The sequence below is a fragment of the Fringilla coelebs genome, assembly GCF_963513975.1.
Source record: "Fringilla coelebs genome assembly, chromosome: Z".
Lineage (NCBI taxonomy): Eukaryota > Metazoa > Chordata > Aves > Passeriformes > Fringillidae > Fringilla > Fringilla coelebs.
In genome coordinates this window covers 51,716,500-51,722,499 of record NC_140031.1, presented here as the reverse complement: position 1 = coordinate 51,722,499, position 6,000 = coordinate 51,716,500, and the positions used below count along the sequence as shown (strand labels likewise).

The following is a 6,000-nucleotide window of genomic DNA, read 5'->3' as shown; positions in this document are numbered from 1 at the left end:
TACAGATCCCAAACCAATGTCTTACAGTCCTTTCATTATCTGAAAATAAAAGGCAGAAAAAACCAACTGTCATAAAAAAGTAATTATTTTAATTTTAATGCCATACTTCGTGACCTGACAGCAATTCTCCTAGTTGAACTCTGTCCTTTCACTTATCTGGTTAGGGGGGAAAAAAGTATAAATCATGTTAAAGCAATTGCACCTGTAAACGAATCCCCTGGAAACAAGATACCTTCACGCTGAACAACTACAGGCCCTCCACGCAGCCTTAACTCCGGTGAGACCTAGAAGGTGGAAATCACTGTTAAAACTCATGAGGAATCACAAGCCGCCGTAGAATAAACGAACACGCGGATTTTCACCTCACTGACTTTGAGCTATTTTGCAGGGTTTACAGCGTAGCCCGCTCCCGCAGCCTGTCCGTCCCAGCCCTGATGCTCTGAGAGGTCAGCGGGGCGCGGAAGGAGTGGGGGCCGGGAAGACCGGGAAGCACGCGGGCGCGGAGGGCCGGAATCAGGGGCCGGCGGCTCAGGCCCCCGGCGGGACGCCCACAGGCAGAGGCCGAGCGCCCCGGCCGGGTCTGCTGGCGCGGCGGAGCCTCCGCGCCTCCCGCCGCGGGGACACCGTCCCGGGAGCGCAGCGGCGGGGGCGGCGTGGGGCCCCTTCGCGGCGGGTGGGGAGCGGTGTCCAGCGCAGCCCCCGCACCGCCCCGCGGCCGGGCCGGGAGGATTACCGCCGCCGGCAGCGGCGGGGGGCCTCAGCGCAGGGACGGGAGAGGGGGATTAGTGTATAAGCGCCGCTTGCTCCTGCTCCCGGCTGGATCGGCTCCGAGACGGGGATTAGCGCAGCCAGCGACCACCGAGGCGGGACTGAGACGGTGGGAAGGGAGAAAAGGCGACAAGCGGACGGCCAGTCGCCAGCTGCAGCCCCTGTCGCCGCTTTCCCCCGGTGGACGCGGGTATGCGCCCAAGGGGGTACGGCCCGCCCCAGCGCCGTGCGCGGGGCTTCACTGCCGCCCCGGGCTCCGCAGTAGCCCCCGATCCCGCGGAGAAGCGGCGAGTCCTTCGGGGGGCTGCACCCGGCTGCCCCTGTCCCGCCCCGTGCTCTCGAAGCTGCTGCGGGCGTCTCCCCGCCCCTCGCCGCCTCTCCGCGCCCTGCCGGCGCGGAACGACCGTGATGGTTGGAGGCGGCGACAGCTCCGAAAAGACGGGCGAGGGCCGAGGGCGGCGAGTCCCCTCCGCCGACACCTGCTCCACGTAAGCCCGGTGACGCTCGGCACCAGCCCCAGAGTGTCGCCGGCAGCAGCGCCGCCCACAGCGAGCCCCAGGACGACGCGCGGCCGCCCCGATCCGCGCTGCCGGGGTCCCTCACGCCTCGCCCCGGGTCCCTCACGCCTCGCCCGGCGCCGCCGCGGCCCCGCCCCCGGCCCCGCCCCTCGCGGGGCGGGGTGGGCGCGCGCGTGCCCCGCCCGTGGCGGCGGGAGGGGCGGGGCGGGGCACGGGGCGCGCCCGCCCGTCCGCCCGCCCGCCGCGCTCCAGTCCGGGCTTTGTCTCCGCCTCCGCCGGCGGAGCCGCGTCCCGGGGACAGCGGGAGGGCGGCGGGAGACGGAGCGGCAGCGGCGGGAGACAGGGAGAGGGAGAGAGAGCCAGCGGCTCCCACGTCCTCGCCGCGCACAGTCCGATGCCCGGCAGCTCGAGGCGAGCAGCGACTCCGCTTTCCTGCCGTGGCACAGCGAGTACCTCCAGCCTCGGAGTTTTTCTGAAGCAGCCGTCACACCGGGAGCACTTTTGGTAGAGAGGGACCAGGAGACCCCGAAATGACTTACCTCCCGAGGCTCGACTGAAGGGGACTTACTGAAGTGGAACCGTAGTGGAATTTGGGTCTGGAGAGGAGTTGCTAACGCTTTTTTTTTTTTCCTTTTTTTTTTTTTATTCTTCTCTCTGATCACTCCCCTCTTCGTCCATCATTGGAAATGAACAAATTGCGTTTGCAATTCAGAAAGTAGAAATATTAAATATACCATCCCCCGGGAAGCACACATGTAGTAATGACAAAGGATTGCAAAGGAGAGAGTGGCTCCAGTTTCCCAGAGAGATCCCCTAAAATGGATTACTAAATGGGACACTACATCAGCTAGTTGTCCTCTAGCTGCCCAGATACATGCACCGAAAAGGTACAGTACCCCCCTATCCGTACCCCTACCTTATGTTTTGGGATTGCTCGGAAGGGGAGGCTCACGGATCGCCCGGCCGGCTCGGAAGGAGCGAGGGTGGTGTGTGCTTTGAGGCGGGCTGCTTCTGCCTTCTGTCTCGACATCGTTTGCAGCGCCTAGGGAGGAGGAGAGCCGCCCGCAAGTGTACACGCTGCGCTTGCTGTTGTCACTTTCCCGGCATCTCGTGGCTTCGTCTGTTTTTCCCTTTTTTATTTGCCCCCCATATTTTTCTTCCCTTCTTCCACCCCTCCAATTGCCTAACATGTTATCCTCCCTCCCCTAGCCCTTGGCGCGGCTGGTATGCGCTGGGCTGGGGCTCCTAGCCTCCCATCCCCGAACCCTTACCGGCAGGGGGTCGCGCCCGCCCGGGCACCGTGGGGAGCTGGGCGGCCGCGGGACGCCGCCGCCAGGGCCGCCGCCGAGGCCGCCGGGCGCGTACCTTGGGGCCTCCGGGCATCGTGTGGGGCTGGGTGGTGGGTCTTTGTTACAAGAACTATGTGTGCGCTCCGTGTAGAGGCGTAACCCCGCTGTCTCGGGTGTTCCCGCGGTGCAGCTGGGTCGCGGCCGGTGTATTCCTTTATTGTTTTTTTTTTTTTTCCGAGGCTGGCGCTGCTTTTTGGGGGAAGTCGCCGGGAATCGAGGCAACTTCTTCCGCGGAGCAGCCCTAGGCGCAGCCGCGGGCTTTGTTCGCGATCGTGGGCTGGGGCCGCCCGCTCCCTACGGGCAGTGACCGCCTTCCCCTCCGTTCTGGCCCCGGTGAAGGTGGGCTGCCGGCTGCCCTCCCTCAGCCCCGCGAAGGGTGGCTCTGGGGTAGGGATGCTCCCCGCCCCTTTCTGCCGGGCGCCTCAAGCCTCTTCCCCCGCGGGCCGGCGGCACTGCCGAGCCGCTTCTCCTTGGCCGGGGAGCGCAGGCAGACGGGCTAGCCAAGGCCAGACCCCTTCGTGGCCGCCCGGCGGGCGGGAAGCCGTGCAAGGCAGCGCAACTCTTCCCCCTGCGCTCAGCACTCGCCCTGTCGCTCCGGCCGAAATGGGAGAAACGGCGGAAAAGAGAAAGTTTTTTTAATGGCGAGTAACAGGGCTGGCCCTCCAGGAGGGGCTGCAGGCTGGCGACGCGGAGCCCCGCAAACGCCCCACGCCGCGGCGGACCGCTGGGGCCGGCGGCGGGGCGCGGGGACGCCGGGCGGGGATCGGGGCTCCTTCGTGCCGCGGATGCTGAGGTTGGGAGGAGTGCCGAGGAGGGGGCAGCATGATGCTGAGGTGAGGAAAGGATGCTGAGCGTGGCACAGGATGATGCTGAGCGGAAGGGATGCTGGGCAGGGAAGGGATTTCACCCTGCACGCACACACTCTGTCCCCTTATGTGCACGGGCAGGGAAGGCTCCCGTGCCTCCGTCTGCGGTGCTCTGGCGACGCAGCGCCGAGGCACGGGGGGCGGCGGCGGGGCTCGGGCAGCCCCTGGGGCGGCCGAGGGTCAGCACCGCCCCTCGCTCCGCAGGGAAGACGGTGGAAAGTTTGGGTCTCCATCACGCGTGAGGAAAGTACCTGCTTCTTGCCGTCCCACCGCCCCTTTCTTCGTGCCTGACTGCCTGGCTGTCCAAGGGAGGCGTTCCCGGGGGTGGACCGGACGACGTGCGGATAGAGGGCTGGCGGGGGAAGCGGGGCTGAGGCTGCAGCCCGGTCAGTTTCAGTGGAGATGCCCTTCTGCCTGTCGCCACCGCCTCTGTCCTGCCTGGCTCATCCCAGGGTGAGTCGCAAGGCAGTAACTGCTGGGTTTCCCTTAGGCATTTGGCTCTGTCCTTTTTTAGCCTCGGCCGCTTGTTCAGGAGATAATTTGTTCTCCTGTTCCTCTCCCGAGATAATTTTTTCTTTTGAAGTTTATAAACATGCACGTTTGTGCCAGCATCTGTGCAGCAGGGATGTTTAGCTGCTGCAGAAAATTATTTCACTGATGGAACAGCAGAGAATAAAGGCTTTAGTTAGGTCTGTGATAAACTGTAAAACATACTAATTCCTGGCGCTGCAAGCAAGGTGGATGCTTCATTTTGTAAAGGCCTACACACAGCATGCAGGTGTTGTAAATAACGAAGTGCTAAGTGTCCCCAACCATTTTCTGTCACAGGCCTGCACAAAGTTGCTTATTATTTGACATAGATTCTTCTAACTTGTTTTGTATCATCCAGCGACGATAAAATTACTAACTTGACCTCAAAGATAGTGGCTAAAGGTGCGATTTTCCCCACTGTCTTTGCAACAATTAATTCATGCTTTTGGCGTGCATTCATTTAATCTGTCATCCAGTAAACCATTCTCATTCAAGTAATCTTTACTTGGTGATTAAATCCTTTGACATCAGTATGACAAAGTCCAGTTCAGTCAGGCTCTTTTGATTCAAAATTCAATTCTCAAAATTCATTGAGATTTTGTAGCTTTCTCTCATGGTAAGATTTATGCAGCTGTTATCATGCTCAGGGTTTCCTCTGCCATTTTTTTCAGATTAGAAACACAAAATGATCTTGCTGTGGTTAGCATCTCTTTTTTTTTATTTTCTTTTTTTTAATTTTTTTTTTTTTTAATGACACTGTTCTAGTGTATTATGAGGAAATTCTGTTGGTTACTCCAACAAATCTCTTTCTTCATGGAATTGCTTTGAACATGGTTGAAAGCAAGTACGTGATACAGTAGGATCGGGAAGGTTTGTCACTATTAAAGAAGTAGAGTTGCCACGGTGTTTCGCTGTTTAGGGTATCCTTTTATCTAATAGGAGCCTGGTTTTAATGTGGTAGTTTCTAATAAGTTGCAAGTAGGAGAGAACTGACTCTCTTTAAAGCCAAATAATTTCATATGCATGAAAAAGTTGATTTCTGTTCTCCACCACTCTTCACTGGAGAAAATTTCTGGCATTCATGGAAGTTGAGCTCAGGAGCCGCACGCCCAGATGAGATTTCTGTCTAAATGCTAAACAAAATTTAAAATAGTAAGTACTATTGTAATGTATGTTTGCAACATTTGCTTTTCATGTAGTAGGCACCAAAGGCTTGAAGCACAGGTGAATGCTTTCAGAGACTAGAAACTAGGCAGTCACAGATGTTCTGTGTGTTCTCAATTAGTCTACTTGAAAGCTGTATATTCTTGCTTAATGGCAAACCAGCCTTATCAACTGAATTTGTACTACTTGAACGAAAAAATAATTGGGCACTGACATCTATGAGGAGGATGGCTAGTTAACATTTCTAGCTTCTTGGAGATGAAAGTGAGTATTAGCCATATTCCCTTCTTTATGTTTGCAAATAGAATATTGCAGTTACTGGTGTTTAAGACTGAAGAAGGAGGTAGATTGGTGGATCGGGCTAAGAATGACGAGTTGCCTTCATTAAATTTTTGAAAGGAATTTAAAGAAAAAAGAGAAAAAAGGAAGGACAGAGATCAAATTAATGACCTGTGAAAAATCCAGACTAGAATTGTTTGCATTAGAAAGGAAGTAGGTGATTGTGGACTTGCTTGTGCATGTTTTGTGAAGGGAAGGGGAAATTTGTCATGTTGTTTTGAAGAGCCATACATAAATACACATGAAAGGAGCTCACATGGTTTACAGCAGGGGAGACATAAAATGTTTTAGGATTAAATTGACCTGAGCTAATACATGTCTCACATCCAGCTTCTTTGCAAGAACACATTGTTATACTACTGAAACAAATGTTTTGTGTATAGTACCTGATTCCCATATGCCAGTAGCAGCAGAATGCTGAAAACAAACAAGCCAGTAAATCCTGAAATTCTGGAAAACAACATT

General features: G+C 56.1%; 1 protein-coding gene across 3 annotated transcripts in view; it reads left to right on the top strand.

The window, feature by feature from the left end:
* Positions 1-1,614: 1,614 nt before the first annotated feature.
* SEMA6A (semaphorin 6A) overlaps positions 1,615-6,000 on the top strand; it is a 119,367-nt gene continuing 114,981 nt past the window's right edge. For all 3 annotated transcript variants that reach the window (XM_084225535.1, XM_084225534.1, XM_084225536.1), the window contains exon 1: positions 1,615-2,173. The gene's annotated coding sequence lies outside the window, so the exon portion shown is untranslated. The remainder of the gene's footprint in view (positions 2,174-6,000) is intronic.